A 21,703-nucleotide genomic window follows, 5' to 3' on the forward strand; every position below is an offset into this window, starting at 1 on the left:
GCATTGGCGTATAATGAGAGAGTGAGCATTATTGCAAGGAACGGTTATCATATGGCAATGGATCATATATTGATTGTTATATGTTCAATATTCGCTGGTGGGGCATTGGCATATAATGAGAGAGTGAGCATTATTGCAAGGAACGGTTATCATAGGGCAATGGCTCGTATATTGATTGTTATATGTTCAATATTTGCTGGTAGGGCATTGGCATATAATGAGCGAGTGAGCATTTTTATTGCAGGGAACGATAACGCTATAAGTGAATTTGGATACGAAAGAGGGGACTGACTAATAACAAAATCATATGGAATAGGTGTGACTGTCTCCAAAATAGCACCCTCAACAAGAAATCCTGGCTTAGGGCCTTCAGGCTGCCTCTTAGCACTGATAGGAGGCTCACCACGTGCTTTACCCTCTGCCTTCAATCGGTCATTGGTTTTTCTTCTTAACAAGGCATCCTCTGCGCACCTAGACGGTTGCACATGCTCAATTCGAACATGAACTCTCTTCTTGATAATCTTGTTACGAACCTCTTCCATGCCGATGGCTCGCTTCGTGACGTTCCAGACAACGCCGGTGCAGCCATGGTAGAACTTGTGAGGCATCCCTTTGTGAATCGAACCATTGACCTTAACGTCCACGTACTGACCTATCTTGAAGGTCCTGCCGGGTGGTAGGGCGATTCTCAGAATCGCCCCGCCACCAACTGGTGGCTGGGCGATTCTGAGAATCGCTCCACCACCCGGCGATTCTGAGAATCGCCCCAAACAGTGCTTACTGGGCAGAACTTTCATAAGGAGATGGTCATCTTTATCATGAAACAACCAGAGCAAATTACTCTTCTAAAATCTTAATATCCACCCTTCAAATCATTAACAAGTACAACCAGAGATCGAACTGAATCCGAGTGACTGTTGTCTCCCCACGACATATTCCCACCGGGCCATGGACTAGGTTTCTACTCTACTGGCTTCGGGTTAAAGTGTCAGGGTTATAATATTCTTGTTGTTGCGTTGAATTGGTACCGAGGTACTATATGCATTAATTACATTGAGGTATTATGCGTCAATTATACTGCAGAGTTGCATTGAGAATTTGACAAACGTTATATGGTGATAACATTATATCATATGCGTTATATTATATCATTACTGAATTGTATTTAAAATGGTCACCAATTTCCATGTCTGGAGGATGCGTGAAAGTTAGTGGAATTCCATGTTGTCATGGACTATCCATAATTTTACTTTCTCCTCAGGTAAGGGTTGGTTACTTATAAATATCGTCCTGAAGTGACGAATCCCTTTCTGTTTGAGTTAATCGCATATGTATTTGCTAGCACGTAATCGACTAGTGTTATCACATGGCGGTGGTATGTGTAATTCTCTTCTTGACAATCTTGTTACGAACCTCTTCCACGCTGATGGCTCGCTTGGTGACGTTCCAGACAACGCCGGTGCAGCCATGGTAGAACTTGTGAGGCATCCCTTTGTGAATCGAACCATTGACCTTAACGTCCACGTACTGACCTATCTTGAATGACCTATCTTGAAGGTCCTGCCGGGTGGTGGGGCGATTCTCAGAATCGCCCCGCCACCGCCCTGCCACCAGTTGTGGTGGCGGGGCGGTGGCGGGGCTATTCTGAGAATCGCCCCACCACCCGGCGATTCTCAGAATCGCCCCAAACAGTGCTTACTGGGCAGAACTTTCATAAGGAGATGGTCATCTTTACCATGAAACAACCAGAGCAAATTACTCTTCTAAAATCTTAATATCCACCCTTCAAATCATTAACAAGTACAACCAGAGATCGAACTGAATCCGAGTGAGTGTTCTCCCCACGACACATTCCCACCGGGCCATGGACTAGGTTTCTACTCTACTGGCTTCGGGTTCAAGTGTCAGGGTTATAATATTCTTGCCGTTGCGTTGAATTGGTACCAAGGTACTATATGCATTAATTACATTGAGGTATTATGCGTCAATTACACTGCAGAGTTGCATTGAGAATTTGACAAACGTTATATGGTGATAACATTATATCATATGCGTTATATTATATCATTACCGAATTGTATTTAAAATGGTCACCAATTTCCATGTCTGGAGGATGCGTGAAAGTTAGTGGAATTCCATGTTGTCATGGACTATCCATAATTTTACTTTCTCCTCAGGTAAGGGTTGGTTACTTATAAATATCGTCCTGAAGTGATGAATCCCTTTCTGTTTGAGTTAATCGCATATGTATTTGCTAGCACGTAATCGACTAGTGTTATCACATGGCGGTGGTATGTGTATTTGCTGACCGTTATCATATGGCAATGGATCATATATTGATTGTTATATGTTCAATATTTGCTGGTGGGGCATTGGCATATAATGAGAGAGTGAGCATTGTTGCAAGGAACGGTTATCATATGGCAATGGATCGTATATTGATTGTTATATGTTCAATATTTGCTGCTGGGGCATTGACGTATAATGAGAGAGTGAGCATTATTGCAAGGAACGGTTATCATATGGCAATGGATCATATATTGATTATTATATGTTCAATATTCGCTGGTGGGGCATTGGAATATAATGAGAGAGTGAGCATTATTGCAAGGAACGGTTATCATAGGGCAATGGCTCGTATATTGATTGTTATATGTTCAATATTTGCTGGTGGGGCATTGGCGTATAATGAGCGAGTGAGCATTTTTATTGCAGGGAACGATAACGCTCTAACTGAATTTGGATACGAAAGAGGGGACTGACTAATAACAAAATCATATGGAATAGGTGTGACTGTCTCCAAAACAGCACCCTCAACAAGAAATCCTGGCTTAGGGCCTTCAGGCTGCCTCTTAGCACTGATAGGAGGCTCACCACGTGCTTTACCCTTTGCCTTCAATCGGTCATTGGTTTTTCTTCTTAACAAGGCATCCTCTGCGCACCTAGACGGTTGCACATGCTCAATTCGAACATGAATTCTCTTCTTGATAATCTTGTTACGAACCTCTTCCACGCCTATGGCTCGCTTGGTGACGTTCCAGACAACGCCCGTGCGGCCATGGTAGAACTTGTGAGGCATCCCTTTGTGAATCGAACCATTGACCTTAACGTCCACGCACTGACGCCGGGTGGTGGGGCGATTCTCAGAATCGCCCCGCCACCGCCCCGCCACCACAACTGGTGGCGGGGCGATTCTGAGAATCGCCCTACCACCCGACGATTCTCAGAATCGCCCCAAACAGTGCTTACTGGGCAGAACTTTCATAAGGAGATGGTCATCTTTATCATGAAACAACCAGAGCAAATTACTCTTCTAAAATCTTAATATCCACCCTTCAAATCATTAACAACATCATATGGAATAGGTGTGACTGTCTCCAAAACAACACCCTCAACAAGAAATCCTGGCTTAGGGCCTTCAGGCTGCCTCTTGGCACTGAGAGGAGGCTCACCACGTGCTTTAGCCTCTGCCTTCAATCGGTCATTGGTTTTTCTTCTTAACAAGGCATCCTCTGCGCACCTAGACGGTTGCACATGCTCAATTCGAACATGAATTCTCTTCTTGATAATCTTGTTACGAACCTCTTCCACGCCGATGGCTCGCTTGGTGACGTTCCAGACAATGCCCGTGCGGCCATGGTAGAACTTGTGAGGCATCCCTTTGTGAATCGAACCATTGACCTTAACGTCCACGTACTGACCTATCTTGAAGGTCCTGCCGGGTGGTGGGGCGATTCTCAGAATCGCCCCGCCACCACAACTAGTGGCGGGGCAGTGGCGGGGCGATTCTGAGAATTGCCCCACCACCCGGCGATTCTCAGAATCGCCCCAAACAGTGCTTACTAGGCAAAAATTTCATAAGGAGATGATCATCTTTATCATGAAACAACCAGAGAAAATTACTCTTCTAAAATCTTAATATCCACCCTTCAAATCATTAACAACATCATATGGAATAGGTGGGACTGTCTCCAAAACAGCACCCTCAACAAGAAATCCTGGCTTAGGGCCTTCAGGCTGCCTCTTGGTACTGAGAGGAGGCTCACCACGTGCTTAAGCCTCTGCCTTCAATCGGTCATTGGTTTTTCCTGTTCCTTTTTTAAAGGGACATCATTTTTGTTTGCTGATCCTTTTTCAAAAGAATAGCACCTTGTGTTTCTACCGTTCTTTTTCATTTTCATTTTTTCTGTTCCTTTTTCAGAGGAACGACATTTGAGTATTTTGCTGTTCCTTTTCCAAAGGAACACTTTTGATTTTTTTTTTGTTGTTCCTTTTCCAAAGGAACAACACTTTTGATTTTTGCTGTTTCTTTTTTTCAAAGGAACAATGCTTTTGATTTTTGCTGTTCCTTTTCCAAAGGAACGGCATTTGAGTTTTTTGCTGTTCTTTTTCCAAAAGAACAACACTTTTGATTTTTGCTGTTCCTTTTCCAAAGGAACGACATTTGAGTTTTTGCTATTCCTTTTCCAAAGGAACAACACTTTTGAGTTTTTGCTATTCCTTTTCCAAAGGAACAACACTTTTGATTTTTGCTGTTCCTTTTCCAAAGGAACAACACTTTTGATTTTTGTTGTTCCTTTTCCAAAGGAATGACATTTGAGTTTTTGTTGTTCCTTTTCAAAAGGAACAACACTTTTGAGTTTTTTATGTTCCTTTTTCCAAAGGAATAGCACTTTTGATTTTTGTTGTTCCTTCTCCAAAGGAACAAAACTTTTGATTTTTGTTGTTCCTTTTCCAAAGGAACAACACTTTTGATTTTTTCTGTTCCTTTTCCAAAGGAATGACATTTATGTTTCTGCTGTTCCTTTTCCAGAGGAACGACACTTTTAGCACTTGCATTTTGGCTATTCCTTTTCCAAAGGAACGACACTTTTTGATTTTTGTTGTTCCTTTTCCAAAGGAACGTCATTTGCATCTTCGCTGTTCCTTTTTCCAAAGGAACGACACTTTTTAGCACTTTCGGTTTTTGCTGTTCCTTTTTCAAAGGAACAACACTTGTATTCCTTTGCCCTTCCTTTTTCAAACAACAACATTCTCGTATTCCTTTTACTTATTTGCTATCCCTTTTGTTTCAGGTCTTTTGAAGCACAACTATACATTCATACAATGGATACAAAGCTAGAGCATACTGAAATCAGCAAATTATATAAAATTGCTACTTTTACAAGAAATTGCTATAAACTGATAAAGAGGAACAAGCAAAGAACACAATTGTTCATCACTTTTGCCGTCATTACCCTACTAATACTGACATGATTGGTCATCTTTATCATGCTAGTTCTTTCAAAATTCCCATAATCTTCTTTGATAATTATTAATGGATAAGAACAAAGGGCTTGTATTTTTCTATTGAGATGTTAAGAATTCTTCCACCATTCCTACTCTTAAGGAGGGCCGAACCACCCTTTGTGTATAAAGAGGAAAACATTTTATAAAAAGAAAGAAAGAAGAATGTTTTGAATTGTCAAATGCAGGACAGGGGGTCTCATCAAGAGCCAGCCTACCATGATCATAAGGAAGAAAGAGAAGTGGCATTCCCGCTATGGCCACCACACCAGGGATGTGGTCCAAGAGGCACATCAAAAAAAAAAATATAAAGTCCTTGGAATAGGAGGTCTTATCACGAGCCGAGCTGCCCACCTTTCACTCCTTCCTGGTGAATGGCATTATGATTTAACTGGTTACCAAGCCAGCATAATGATCTCCATTTTGACACTCAACAATACTTCCTAGGCATGCACAAAGAATCATGGTTCCACGGGTGAAATAAACAACTCTGCCAAGGTTATGGAAACCTGTCGGCAGTAGAGCTCTGTTAATGGTATTGAAATCACATTTCTTATACACCAATAGTAATCATTAATACCCTTCTCTATCTTATACCTTTGTAATATGTCAAATAAGATTATGCATATCACTTCCCCGAACCATTAAACATGAAAATCCATCACAACCAATCATGACGGGAAAAGTAGACAGTGATCGCATTACACTCGTTGTGCACGTCAGTTGTCCTATCCTCCCAGCCTCACATCATGTAACCACATTTTCTTATTTATTAAGCGATCCTATTATACACCTCGATTTCGGTAACCTGCTCCTTTTTGTAAACATGGCATCTTGGCATACGTTGTTCCTTTATGACCCTGTACCAGAACAGATCGGCCCGCCGCTCCTTCATTTGACGGCCGAGGATGGCTTATCACATTGTGGGGGGGGGGGGGGGGGGGGGGTTGACTTCATAATTTTCTGACATACGTGTCAGGCTATTATTCGGCAAAATCTTACTCGGGAATAGCAAGGCTTAACGGTATCTCTTTTTTCAATTTTCATGCATTGTTGTTCCTAAGATATTTCCGTCTGCAGCAATTAGTAAGATTTGAATGAGCCTTGCGATTTCGCTATTTTCTTTGTGTTTCTAACAGGTTGAATAGCTTGCTGTTCCATTGCCGTTTTTGTATTTTTACAGTAAGCTAAAGCATGGGAGGAACGTAAATTCGAAGAGAACCACATGTATCGACAGTTTCTGATGCTGCACGGGAAATCCTGGCAAGGGCAGGGTGGCTAGTCTATCTTAATCATCTATAGGAATCCAACGAGACCGTGGCAATAGAATTCTTGCAGAACTTGCAAGAACACCACTCCACAGTAAAGGGAAAACACATAGTAGTTACTGATGATGTAATTGCAGACGTCTCGGGACTGCCAACCACTGGACCTGTGTGGACTCTAAAGAAGGAGAGACTGCAAAAGATCATGAAGATATTCCAAGATGAAGGTCAGAACCTAACAGTCCGAGGAAAGGGAGTCCTACCAGTAGCATTAGGAGAGCCATGGGTAGAATTGGCGAATATCATCCGGAGCTACATCACCTATGAAGGCAGGAAAGACGTGGTAAGACCATGACACCTTAAACTCTTAGCTATATTAAAAGAGAAATGCTTTGTGAACCTACCTGCATTTTTAAATTCATTACTTCATGATGTTGCCCGAAGCATGAAAAAGTCACAACATGTGGAATCGGTAGTAAGTCACCATGGACTAATACGGTTGATAGTTATCCATAGTCTTGCTCAGTAGCAGAGCAGCTGGGAGGAACTAATTGCTATGATAGATGGGGCGCCGACTCGGCCAGCCCCAAAACGAAAACATACTACCAGTACACCAAATAGACCATCAAAATGGAGAAAATCAGTTAGATTGGCACGGATTAGAGGGAGGTTGGAAAATCCCCAAGGGATTACCAGCCAGCCTGTGGAGATAGACGACTAAGGGGACAAGCAACCCCCACAATTGGAAGGAGAAGAGAATGAGAAAGAAGTGAGAGCAAATGAGGAAGGAGAAACAGAGGAAGAGATCGGGCAACTTGAGCAGGAGGAGGCAGAAATAGAACAACACGAAGAGAGTCCATTGCAGAATCCATTGCAGGAGGACGAATTGGCCAAAATTCTGGCCAATATGGGCGAATATGCCCAACCTCTTAGCCCGCTAGGCCTCCAGATTGAGGAAGAACCAAAAGAGAATTCTGCTCAGGATAAAAATGCACCTGAAGAATTGTGCGACGAGGAGGAAAACAAAGAAAATAATTCAGTTCATGATGTAAGCATGACAGGAGAAGAAAATGATGAAGACATAGAATGGGGAACAATCCGCTCCTAGTCAGACTACACCAAAAGAATTGCATGAGGAAGAAGGGGTGGACAAGGAAGTTACCCAGGAAGTAACAGAGCCAGCTAGGGTTTCTACTCCTGAGCAACCTAAACAAAACAGCGAAGGAGCACCCCTAGAGGAAAACCAGGAAATTTGTCAAGATATTAGTCCAGGCCTGAGTAAACAAATAGTTCTTCCTTCTAGGGAAATAGAAGAAATTAAACGACTACAAAAGGAACAGAAAATATTGCTAAATGTGATAGCCCAACTCTAATAGCAAATCAGGGTTTTGAAAATGAGAAAGAGAGCAAAAAGAACTTCAGGGGGAAGACATGCAACCACTACGATGAAACCCCCCAAGAAAAAGGTTCGAAAGACCCCTATTCAGCCTGTTGTTCAAAACCCTGTCAAAGAACAGTCTGCTGTTCAAACTGCTATCAAAGAACAGTCTGTTGTTCAAACCCATGTTGAAATGCGGACTGTTGTTCAAAAGAAAAAGGAACAACATTCCACTGTTGCCCATGTTGAAGTGCAAACGGATGATATACTGGCCTATGACAAGGAAGTTCAGACAGAGGAACAATCCTCTGAAGAGATACAAATTACAAACACAAGGTGACGCAATAGGAATATTCAAGTAAATATTCCATTGGCCAGCACTATGTGGGACAATGATCCAAGGATAGTAACCCTACGAGAGGGTTGATGCAAGCTCAACAAGTAGTAGAAAAAATTACCGAACAAACGATTCCTTGAGAAAAGTATGAATAATTGCAACAACAGCTAAGGAATGTCAATTTATCCGAAAACCAAGCCTTTGAAGGGTGGTGAAAAGAACAAGAAAAAGTCGCAAAGGTAACTCATAGATTAGATGTTGTTATTAGACAGATGGATACCTTATGCTCTTTGTATACTGACGTCCTAGCATGTGGAGCCCCTGCTAAGAATTATGCCTTGTTTCTATTGGAACGATATTTGCAATTGAAAATTAAGGCCATTAAAGTAGGAGCCCCTATACAAATTAATACTATTAATGATTTTATAAATTCTTGTATGCACTATGGAGTAAAGGTTCAAATATTACTGTGTGAATTCTACCTGCATAACCTTGTGCTAGATCAAGACACAGAACAAAACCCTGGCCCTTTCGTTGGGGATATCCAACTGCAGGCATTCATTTCGTTTGGAGTTAATCAAATCAAATGGCTTAAAGCCTATACTGCCTTCCAAAGACAAGAAAACAGATTAGAATTATGGGTAAGAGCTGAGCCTAGAGATCCATTACGGTTATGGAACAAACACAGGAGCCTCATGAGGACTCTGGGCGTGATTGACGCGTTAGGACCCATTCATACAGTAATCAACCGGCAAGGGATAGAATACTTGTTTACCATTAAGGACCTTGCCATTGCAGTTGCTAAATTTCGATATCAGCCCTCTAATCCGAACATCCAACTTAGGGAACCATTTAATTACGAGAACTTTAAGCTAGTCGTTGTTCGTTTGAACCTCTATGGCGAAGTTATCTTGACGACAGGGCCATCTTGGTTAGGATATAGGTTCCGGAGTCCGATTATTTGGCACCTTGCACCTGGATGCCAAGCCCTATATGAAATTCCTGAAGGTCAGACATGCCATCTTTTTGAACACCTAGTTAGGAATTATGGCTGTAGACCACCACATGAGATCCCATCTCTAGCCTACTCTCTCACTGCCTTACATGTCAACTACAATGTTTTCATGAGGGCATGAAAAAGGGTAAGCAGGGGGGTGTGTGGAGTACTAAAGAAGGTATGTTTTTATTGATTATTTTGTCATCTTTTCTTTAGAACTCGTAACATCTTTGCATCATGAACTAGGTAGATAATAGGAAATCTTGACAAATCTATAAAGATTTATATGCAACGTAAAACACTAATAATTGCCATTTCCTATGCAGGAAAAGGGAAAAACTAAAGACTGCCACTCCAAAGAAAAAGACAAGGCCAATCTAACCGTTGTCCCTTTGGTGGGGAACCATATGCAAACAAGACGATCTAAATTAAAACATCTCAGCCAAGGAAAGGAAAAGGAGATATTGACTCGGCGCAAGAAAACGACCGGATAACTGAGGATTAACAGCTTGGCAAATCCTTCATGCTCCTTTGATCCTGAGGGATCGTTGCTTTAACTATTTTCGCATCTTTGATATCTCCGCTTCAGTTGTTATAAGTAGGGGTAGCATTGCTAGCCCGAAAAGAGGAGAGACTGTTAATTTTTATGTAATGTTGCTCTGTATCTGAAACTTTTATCATTGACTCTTGCTGAGAAGTTATCCACTGTAACTCTGTTTTAATGCTTAATACAAATTTGGTTGCTGTTCCATCTGTGATTCTGGAATAATTTCAAGCGGTGTATCCCTGGAGGCTAAGGGCCCGACCCTAGTGGAACACTTGCTCCTGTATCATTACCTTTAGTTCGTGTGTGGTTTGCATTATCAGCTGTAATCAGTAATCTGGCGTGTTTTGTTATTTTATATCACAACTTTGTTATATTTACAATATCGTTCTCTGCAACAGGAAAGTCGTATTGTTCATTCTGACTTGATAATGTATTGTTGTTCCTTTAAGTCATTAATGTAACATTATTGTCTTTACAGAAAGATATTGATGTTCAATTGTGGAGTAACTGAGCTATAATATTCTTAAGTTGGTACCACTATATTTGTCTATGCTTTATACTTCATATAATTGCTGTTCCATTGAAATTGCTATTCCATTATGAATTGTGATCGTTATCCTTTCTAACTAAGATCAATATTTGTGGTATGAGACTCAGATTACTGTTTCTCTTAATATCTTTGTATGCCGTGTGAGTTATTTATTCTGGTATTGTATATTCATCATTGGCTTTAGAGTTGTTCTATATTCCATTGATAATTGGTTGCCGTTCCATTTCTATTTTCTGTCTGATTTACCCTTTTAGTAAACATTGCCATCTGATTTCTGTAGGATACGATTACTGCACTTGTTCCTGTAGATTACGATATTGCTATTCATCAGACTTAGTTGCTGTTACATTTTCTAGTTGCTGTTCCATTTCTTAATTGTTGTTCTGTTTCCTGTTATTTGTGTTATTGTTGCTTTGGTGTGCAGAACAATCTGAAACTATAGAGGGCATTGGCATTTGTTGTCTAGCCCCTAGATTGATGATCTGTTCCTTGATTACTTTTAGTTACATCAGTTTCCAAAGGGATGAGTTATTGTTACTGGACCTTTGACTGATAAATTGCTTAGTTTTCCAAGTGCATGATTTTGGTTTTAAAGTATTTTCCTGTAAGTAGATTTTCTTTCAAGCATTCGTTTACTCTTGCATTTCTTTGAGCTCTATACTACTAGAATTACTCTGGCAAATGACAACCTCAAACTAAGTACACTCTTTGAGATAACAAATTGTTCCTGGATTGACAAGTTAATGTGAGGTAATTAGAGGTGAAAAAGACCCTTTTTACGGCTCGATAGTGTTAGAGCTTCGAAATCTAAGATGGAAAAGGTTGTTGTCACAAGTGACTCTTCATCCTCTTGTCATCAAACAACTCTATCTCCACAAGACGAGGTGGGAGAATCTGTGAACCAACCTATTGAATTGTTACCTCCTCCCACCTTGTTGGTTATCATGTGATCTCATTTTCTCAACCTCCGTCCTTCAATTCCTTTGATCCTCTGGATTTTGGTGTCTTGTGTTCATCTGTTCTGGATTTCACATGTGGTGTTCACGAGGATCAAGTCTTCGACAGAGTTGGTGTTGAGAAGCCATCTTGTGCTATCATTTTTTATGAGTATCTGTGGGAATATGAGGAAGACGTCGTGGCAAAGGATGGCCTCCTTCTTCCCGCACCTCATCTACTCTATGTTGACATCTTTTGTGATTATGCCACTTCTAATTTTTCTCGTGAAAATTCATCCCCAGATGTCTCTACTTCCGATCACTCGCAAAAAACACAGGATGTCAGTATGTCATTTCATCATGGAGAGGAAAAATATTTATTTTCGAATCCAATCGACCTCTCATCTTTCATTTCTGGAAATTCAGAGGGTGTTTTTTTTGTTTCTCATCAACTCCTTTGTATGATTCGTCAAATCATGAGGATGTCGATGTACTTATCAAATTTTCTGAGTATGGCTATCATGATCTCTTCACTCATTCATTTGATCACGATTTTGATCCACTTACTGTTGGTCTTGTTAAGCCACCGGTCTTTGATGAACTACTTGCTAATGAAGTGGAAACCCCTCAAGATGTCGAGGCACTTCAACCCAATCTTATGGTTATGTAGGTTCTCGTAGTGTTGAGGTTAGTTCCACTTCCTCTCAGAAATTTTTTGAATCACGCCAGGCTCCTCATCACTCTCTCGTGCACATTGAAAATCAATATGATCTACAATTTTCACATCTTCCACCAGAATCACACGATCCTATCACTCATGCATTGGAGGAGTTATCCATAGAAAGTCATGTTGTGAAATGAACATTTTCTTCCTTTTGCATGTTCACTCATTTTTCAAGGCCCAAAGGGTGTACATGCTTGTCATCTATGCGCAATGTGATACAACACCATGATATGTCTGTAGAGTGCCTTTCTTGTGCTTTTAATATTTTCTTTTTTGTGGACGCATTAAAACTTCGAACGTGTTGGTTTTCATTTCTTTATCTTTCTTGTGTGCTAGTTTTCCTGAATATTTTTCTTATAAGTCGTGCCATCATTCACATGGGCCAACCAATGCATCGGTGGCTACATTGGAAATATCACTTCACATGAATAGGCCCATACACTATTTAGTTTAGGAGTAGGAATAATGTTTTCTTTCATGTTTTTATTTTTCTTAATTTCTTTTGCTTTCATTTTACTTCTTTCCCTTTTTTTTGTTTTGTTTATGCACCCTTAGGATTAGCTTTCCCATGAAACCATGTTTGGATTCTTGAGACAAGCAGAGTGAAATACAGGAGGACTTATACAAGTATCAACATTTTGTTATCTATCTATTCCCTTTCCTTATGAATATCTGGCATTTCTCTTAGTCAATGATACCCTGATGGAAAATGTTTTCCTTTCAAAGTGAGTCTTAGTGAAATCACAATGTGTGCACTTTTATCTAGTACCATCTACTCTAATCAGTTTTCTATATTCAATTAACCCTTGTCAACTCATTCAAGAAGAGTAAGGTGTGGGGGAAAACCTTAAAAAGTATGTCAGGGGTATATATAAACATCCTTCTCTGAAGGGACAACCTCTTCTGCTCTCAATAATTCAGGATCCCTCTTCTGCCTCATGAAATAAATAAGTGAATATGCACAGTTCTTTAAAAAATGAAAACTAAAAATTAAAATAAAGGTGAAAGAAGAGAAAGGCTTCTTGCACAGGGAGGTGAAGTAAATAACTCTGCCGAGGTACTGTCCAGGCTCACTGGCAGCGGAGCAATGCTTGTGTTCCTAAAGTGACTCTATCGGGGTGCTGTCTAGGCTTGCTGGTAGCAGAGAAACATCAAATATGAAAGAAGCCATGACGATTAAAGAATTGAACAATACTTCTAGAAGAGTTAGACTCACTTTATAGTAGACAAGGTCCATACATAGAGTTGGAGTTCTACCAGTTTATCCCCAATGTTGTAGTAGCTACAAAAGTTGTCCAAAATTTTCTGTATGCTTCATTTTGGAGCCTCCCTACTAAAATCCCAGCAACTCATCTCACATTGACCTAGGTATTTTGGGTTGTGTTATATTCTTTCCACGACTAGCCCACGTAGTTAATTGGGGGGTTAGAGGGGGGACGAAGCACCCCCTCCGTTGCGCCGATTGTGTAGCGCGGGGGGGGGGGTCACAAGGGGTTTGAGGTGTACCTGTAACCCCACTTTATGGGGTCCGGGGTAGCACCCTAGAAAATTTTGGTTTTGGACCCTATTTTAGATTGGGCAGACCCACCTATGGTTTTGTGCATGATTTTCGTACATGTTTTTTGGACGCGGTGGGTTTTGGTCCATGGTATTGGACGCGATGGTTTTCGGTCCATGGTATTGGACGCGATGGTTTTCGGTCCATGGTATTGGACGCGATGGTTTTCGGTCCATGGTATTGGATGCTTCGGCATGTATAAATATGTATTATAACACTGAAAGGAACATAATGAAAAATCAAGCTGGTAGTCCCGGTTTTGGGATCCAGGGGAAAATCTCTGTGTACATGTGTTTTATATGTTATGCTCTCGCATTGTTTATTTTCTGTGTTTTAGAATTTGTATGCAGGTAATTTATGTACGGGGTTAAAACCTACATTTGGTATCAGAGCTGTTTTGGCTTCAAGGCGATGCCTTTGTTGCTGAGGGGTTTCGCTCGGGCCTGTGGTAGACCTTGTTCAGTGGGAGATCTGCGAGATCGATTCTGGTGGTGAAAGAAGATGGCGAGCAGTGGAAAGATAGAGATCGAGAAATTTAATGGTCAGAGTTTTGAGTTATGGAAACTCAAGTTGGACGATTTGTTGGTGGATAAAGATCAGTGGATCACGGTAGATTTGGGTACTAAACCAACGAGAGAGTCCGATGAAGAACGAAAGAATTTGGATCAGAAGGAAAAGAGCACAATACGATTTTGTGTCTCAGATTCAGTATTGCTGAATGTATCAAGGGAAGATACGACAAAGGCTTTGTGGGACAAGTTAGGGACTTTGTACCAATCTAAGTCTTTGGTGAATAAATTGTTCCTACGGAAAAAGCTGTATAACCTGAGGATGAAAGATGGAGACTTGGTGACAGAGCATTTGAATGCTTTTAATACTGTGGTAAGTCCGTTAGCATTTGTTGATATTAAATTTTCAAATGAAGATAAGTGCATTAGTTTGTTGTGTTATCTACCAGATTCGTGGGATAGTCTGGTTATTTCAATAGGTAGAAATGCAACTACCTTGCAGTTTGATGAAATAGTCTCAGCCTTGTTGACAGAGGAGATGAGACAGAAAAATATGGAGAGCCAGGATGGTGATGTCTTGTCTGTATGAGGACGGTCCCAGAACAGAAACAAAAATAAGTCATTGAGTGGGAGATCTAAATCTAGAGGGAGATCTAAATCTCCAGGAAAACCTGTAAAGGTGGTGTGCTGGAAATGTGGAAAGGAAGGCCACTTTAAAAGGGACTGTAAATCTAAAGCTCCTAACAAAGGAAAGGGATCTGATGAGGCTCCTTCTACAAAGGTGAAAACCACCTCAGATGAAGGTGGGGATGTGTACTTGGCTTCTTCAAGTACACATGTAGATCATGAGGCATGGTTAATTGACTCAGGTGCATCCTTTCACTTCACTCCCCATAGAGAGTGGTTCTGCGAGTATGAGAAATATGATGGTGGTGATGTCTTCTTGGGGGATGACAAGAAGGCTAGAATCGTTGGACATGGAAAAGTAAAGTTGAAGTTGTAAGGTGGAAGGGTTAGAACACTTCTAGGTGTTCTACATATTCCTGCATTAGCCAACAATCTGATTTCCGTAAGAAAGCTGGATGATGCAGGTGTAAAAACAGTGTTCGAGAAGGATACCTGCAAAATGGTTCAGGGAGCACTGGTATTGAGGCAGGGAGTTCGGATTGGAACTCTGTATAAGTTGCAAGGTAGCACTGTTATTGATGGGTGCAATAGTTCTATGGTTCCTGAAAGTGGAGCAGAAAATCTGGTGGTCTCTGGAGAGAAGACCATGCAGTGGCATCAAAGGCTTGGACATATTGGAGAGAAGGGCCTTCGAATACTTCATGGTAAAGGTATGGTAGAAGGTATGAGTAATAACTCTCTGGATTTTGATTTCTATGAAAACTGTGTATATGGGAAGTAGAATCAGGTGAGTTTCCCCTCTAGTGGTAAGAGGGCGAAACATATATTAGAGCTTGTGCACAGTGATGAGTTTGGACCTGTGAAGGTTCCATCATTGGGTAAGTCTGTGTACTATGTATCATTTATAGATGACTTCTCAAGGAATACATGGATATATTTCCTTAAGAAGAAATCTAAAGTCTTTGACAGGTTTAAAGAATTTAAGGCTCTCGTGGAAAATCAGACAGAAAAAGAAGATAAAGGTGCTGAAGACAGATAATGGTGGAGAGTTTTGCAGCAAGGAATTTGAAGAATTCTGTAAGAAGTGTGGTATAGCACGATAGAAGACTACTCCATATACACCTGAGCAAAATGGAGTTGCAGAAAGAATGAACAAGGCATTGATGGAAAGGGCAAGAAGCATGCTCAGTGGTGTCGGGTTAGGATAGGAATTCTGGGCAGAGGCAGTGGATACTGCATGTTACCTGGTCAACAGATCACCTTCATCAGTTTTGGGGGATAAAACTCTACAAGAGGTACGGACTGGTAAGAAACCCTCTCTTTCACATCTGAGGGTATTTGGATGTGATGCATATGTACATGTTCCAAAGGAGAAACAAACCAAGTTGGATAGTAAATCTGAAAAGTGCATCTTTATTGGGTATAAGGATGGTTTAAAGGGTTATAAGCTTTGGAACCCAGTAACAAGGAAGGTTGTGTACAACTGAGATGTGGTGTTTAGAGAGGTGAAAGATGTTATTAAACATGAATTCCAAGCAAAGGAACATGAGAAGATAGAGTTTGAGCTAAAGGAGGAAGAACCAGACTCTACAACAGAGGAGGAATCAGAAGATGAAGAGCCACAAACTCCGGCTGTGAGAATATCAGTTCGAGAAAGAAGGCAGCCAGAAAGGTATAGTACATCTACTTTCTATTCAAATTTTGCTTTGTCTGTTACTAATGATGATCCCAGTACTGTGAAGGAAGCAGTGGATTCAGAGGATGGAAAACTCTAGAAAGAGGCCATGGTTGATGAAATGGCATATTTGCACAAAAATGAGGCTTGGGATCTGGTGGAGTTGCCGGCTGGAAGGAAACCCATTGGCAACAAATGGGTGTTCAAAAAGAAGAAAAATGTAGAAGGAAAAGTGGAGAAATACAAAGCTTGGTTGGTAGCAAAAGGTTATCCCCAGGTGCCGGGAATTGATTTTGGTGATATTTTTTCTCCTGTTGCCAAGGTAACTTCTATTAGATTACTTTTATCTGTTGCTGCTGCTTTTGATTTTGAGGTAGAACAGATGGATGTGAAGACAACATTTCTTTATGGGGATCTGGAAGAGGAGATCTACATGAAGCAACCTGAAGGCTTTACGGTGAATTGTAAGAAAGAACTGGTATGTAAGTTAAAGAAGTCTCTGTATGGGTTAAAACAGTCACCAAGGATGTGGTATCAGAAATTTGATACATTTATACGGGGACTTGGCTTCACCAGAAGCAAAGCAGATCACTGTGTGTATTTTAATTTAATTGGTGACCGTGTTATTTATTTCGTCTTGTATGTGGATGATATGTTTCTAGTTGGAAATGACAAAGAAATTATCAAGGATTTGAAGACCCAATTGTCCTCCAAATTCGACATGAAAGATCTTGGTGCTGCAAACTATATTTTGGGCATGGAAATTAAAAGAGATCATACAAAGAGGAAGCTCTGGTTAAACCAGAGGAAGTATGTTGAGACAATACTGCAGCGGTTCAATATGCAAGATAGTAAACCGGTGAAGGTTCCTATTCCTGTAGGTGTGAGGTTATCTGCTGAACAGTGTCTCAAGACACAAGAAGAGGAAGAGGGCATGTCCCGTGTTCCATATGTAAGTGCAGTCAGTAGCCTGATGTATGCATTGGTCTGTACTAGACCAGACATTGCATATGCAGTGGGAGTATGAAGGAGCACTGGACAAAAGTGAAGCGGGTTTTCAGGTATTTACGTGGCACTAGTGATTATGGTTTGTGCTACCAAGGAAGACCAGGAATGGACAGAGTGTTGGATATTCATGGCTTTGTTGATGCAGACTGGGCTGGAGATCTAGATCAGAGAAGATCTACAAGTGGGTATGTGTTTAACCTATTTGGAGGTGCAGTCAATTGGATGAGTAAGAAACAATCTGTAGTGGCACTATCAACTACAGAGGCAGAATACATGGCAGCCACTCATGCAAGCAAGGAAGCAGTTTGGTTGCAAAGATTTTGTTCAAGTATGGGGTTAGTACAGGAAGCTATAAGGATAGACTGTGATAGCCAAAGTGCAATTTTCTTGGCAAAGAACCCTGCATATCATTCAAAGACAAAGCACATTGATGTTCAATATCACTTTGTGAGGGATATGATAGAAGACAAAAAGGTGTTGCTGGTAAAGGTGGACACTTTGAAGAATACTACAGATGTATTGAGAAAATCTGTGGGCTCTTAGAAGTTCTCTTGGTGTAGAGAAACAATGGGCCTTTCAGGGCTGGAAAAATGACTAAGCTCTCTTATGGTCCCCTGTGGAAAGAAAACAACAAGTGGGATAATGTTGGGTTGTGTTATATTCTTTCCATGACTAGCCCATGTAGTTAACCGAGGGGTTAGAGTGGGGGCGGAGCACCCCTTTCGTTGCGCTGATTGTGTAGTGGGGGGGGGGGGGTCACGGAGGGTTTGAGGTGTACCCGTAACCCCACTTTCGCTGCCCAAGAAAATTTTGGTTTTGGACCCTATGTTAGGTTGGGCAGACCCACCTATGGTTTTGTGCATGATTTTCACACATGTTTTTTGGACGCGATGGTTTTCGGTCCATGGTATTGGACGCGATGGTTTTCGGTCCATGGTATTGGATGCTTTGGCATGTATAAATATGTATTATAACATTAAAAGGAACAAAATGAAAAATCAAGCTGGTAGTCCCAGTTTTGGGATCCAGGGGAAAATCTCTATGTATATGTGTTTTATGTGTTATGCCCCCGCATTGTTTATTTTCTTTGTTTTAGAATTCGTATGCAGGTAATTTCTATACGGGGTTAAAACCTACAAGGTACTTGTGATTTCATTGAGTTTATCTTTTTGTTTATAGCTTTTGTTTTCTTACTTGCATTGTTTTCTAACAACAAGCTGACCTCTTGACTTGGTTGCAATCCGGTTCTAGCCTTGCCTTAGTGACTTGCGCAATCTTAGAGGGCAACCAGCCTTTCTCTCAGGAAATGCATAGTTCAAGCCAACAGTGAGCATCAACTCTAGAATTGCATAAACCTAGTTGGAAGCATGCCTTTAGTTGGGAAGGTGCATAGAGCATGAGAGGTAACTGGATCCGCTAAGCCCAAGAATTGCGCAGAAGCATTCCCTTAGCAGCTGCCCGATGCATGTGCCAGTGGGACCGATGCTTGTGCCAGTGAGTTTCCCAATTCTCCCTGGAACTATGCAATTTCTCTGTGCATGCATGGCAACCTTTCCCCGAAAAAGTAAAAAGAAAAAATGTGAAAACTCATCCCTAAAAAATAGGGATCTATTTTTAGCACTCAATGTTACACTTGAGCTATTTTTCGAAACTACTGCCATGTGTCATTTTTTCCTAGATTTTTGGCCTTTGCGTCATAAACCCTAAATCAATAAAATCTATTTAATGGATGCCGCCAGAGTCATTTGCACATTCAAAACTGGATCTCTGGAATTCCTGAGGAGATCTAGGAACCTTTAGCACAGTCGGCACAACTTTTCTGGGTAAGTTTTGCTTTTCTAGTCTTTTGCTTCTTTTTTTATCGCTTTTGTTTCCTTGGCTTGTGAGAGTGTTGTTTTACCCGTTTTATTGAATGAATGCTATTGTTTTGATTTTTTTTTTAGCTTGTATAAGTGTTGTTTTACGTTTTTCATTTCCTTTTCTAAGTGTCGTATGCATAACCCAGTTTTGGCATGAACAATCGTTGTTGCAGCGGTTCTCTCCATAAGCTTCATTTTCCTTCTATTTGACTAATTCTTGCACTTTTTTTGATTGCATGCATCACCATTCACTCAAATATGCACCAACTATCACTCACACTTTTAGATCTTCTCGTTTTCATGTTTCCCTTGGGAAGTTTCGAGCTTCCTTGTCCCATATCTAGCTCTTCCCAACATGCAGTACGAATTCTTGGATCTCAAGGCTCTACCTTGGATCTAGGAATTATGGAGAGGATGCCAAGGACTAGCTCCAACTGCACACTGCACAGTCCTAGGAGCTACTCCTGGAGCCTTGGCCACTAGGATTTTGCAATACGTAATTCGAGCCAACACAAGCTAGAGTGAACTGCACATTGCACAGATCCAATTAGAATCACCTCCCCACTAGCAGCTGGGACTGCACAATGCGTAGCTCTAGCTGTCATTCTCTCATCTCTGAAACCCAAAATTGTGCAATCTATCCCAGTAGTTTCCCAATTTGTTGCTTTATTTATTCTTAAAGTGATTTTGATTTCAGTCTAACATTTACATTCCATTAATGTCCTCTTGGTCTCACCATTCACTCAGAGATACACCAACCATCAATCACAATTTTATATATGCTCGTTTTCATGTTTCCCTTGGGCAGATCTGGGCTTCTTTGGCCCAGATCTAGCTCTTCACGACATGCACTACGCATGCCTAGATCTCAAGGCTCTGCCTTGGCTCTAGGAATTGTGTAGAGGCTTTTAAGGATTAACTCCGACTACGCATTGTGCAGTTCCAGGAGCCAGTCCTAGAGCCTTGGACACTGGGATTGCACAATGTGCAGTCCCAACCAACATAAGCCAGACTGAACTACACATTATGTAGTTCAAGTCAACATCACCTCCTCACTGGTAGCTAGGATTGCGCAATGCGCAAATCTAGCTGACAGTCCCTCACCTCTGAAACCCACAATTGTGCAATCTGTCCTAGTAGTTTCCTAGTTTTTTGCTAGATCTGTTCTTCAAGTGATTATTATTTCAAGCTAACGTTTGCATGCCATGAGTGTCCTCTCTATCTCTAGGTATAAAAATTATTGAGAAGCTCTTCAGTAGTACAGGTAACATGGCTTACAAAGAAGTTACATCAAAGGATATTGTCGAGAGCAGCATTGGGGATGTAGTTTAACAAGTGTCAAAGAACTTGCCAGTCTATGCAGACACACAACTACTCATAGAGAAGAACATGAAGATAACATGGCAGGAAATCAAGGACATCTTTGACGATAGCTTCAAGGAAGATATAGAAGATCCACAGGTCTATGTCAACATCCACAACTCAGGCTTATATAAGGTTGCATGTAGGTACCCCGCCTTCCCATGCGTGAACATCATTCACTGAATTGTCTCACATACCGATCTTGAGATGATGACATTGAGCAGTGCTAATGGAACACAACTTGCTACCTTCAAGACGAAAATATATCATCATATGTATCACTTATCACAACCAGTGAACTGCATGGAAGCACTTTTCTATGCCTCCAACAATAATGTGAACACTAGAGGCATCGTAAAGCATTGGGTGAAGGAGCCGTCGAAGTTCATATTGACACCCAATCATGTTTACAAGACTAATTCACTCAAAAAGGCCTAACAACTCTTAATCATCTTTGCATGCCAATTGTACAGTCAAGAGAGCACGAAAACCTTTCTGTAGAATTGGGTGGTTGTATTGGACCAACTGGCGAATGAAGGAAGGCCATTCAATTGGTCAGATCTATTGGCTCTTCAGCTGAAAGTGCATATGACTAATGCATGGAATCTTCCCAAGGATGAGCAAGCAAGATTCTATATTTCCGCATACCTACCTGATGCAATATATGCCCAACATTAGTTTCCTAGCATGGCTTGGACATGGACACCATCAGAGACTGTTGTGAACATTTATTGCAAGTTGCTTTCTGAGTGCAACTACTGAGGAGTAATGGCGAGGCTATTTGACCATTTCACCATCCTATTTTACAAGTTTATCTTTGAACATGATCCACCTTGCATGTCCCAAGAAGCAATGGATGCATTACTTAACTTTGAAGATTGGTATGCCTCACTTGGTGGCACATTCATTAGGATGTTTGGTAGAGAGAAGCATATGCATGTGCTACCAAGGTTTTCCACATATAAGTTGGTCATGCAAGAGGTTGCATATCACATCTCCATAGGGTTATCAGCAAGACTGCATAGGAGGAAGAAGGCACCATGGCCTACTCTTCCTTTGCGGATTGGATTGTACGAGATCAGGAGC

The 21,703-nt window shown here is 41.1% G+C and overlaps 1 pseudogene; it reads right to left on the minus strand.

The window, feature by feature from the left end:
• Positions 1-3,294: 3,294 nt before the first annotated feature.
• Positions 3,295-21,703, minus strand: part of LOC149168990 (large ribosomal subunit protein eL21x/eL21w pseudogene) — a 54,227-nt pseudogene continuing 35,818 nt past the window's right edge.

The sequence above is a fragment of the Pinus tabuliformis genome, chromosome 4_2, assembly GCF_031772625.1.
Source record: "Pinus tabuliformis cultivar Carrire ecotype Pingquan chromosome 4_2, CPIR1, whole genome shotgun sequence".
NCBI classification, from domain to species: Eukaryota; Viridiplantae; Streptophyta; class Pinopsida; order Pinales; family Pinaceae; genus Pinus; species Pinus tabuliformis.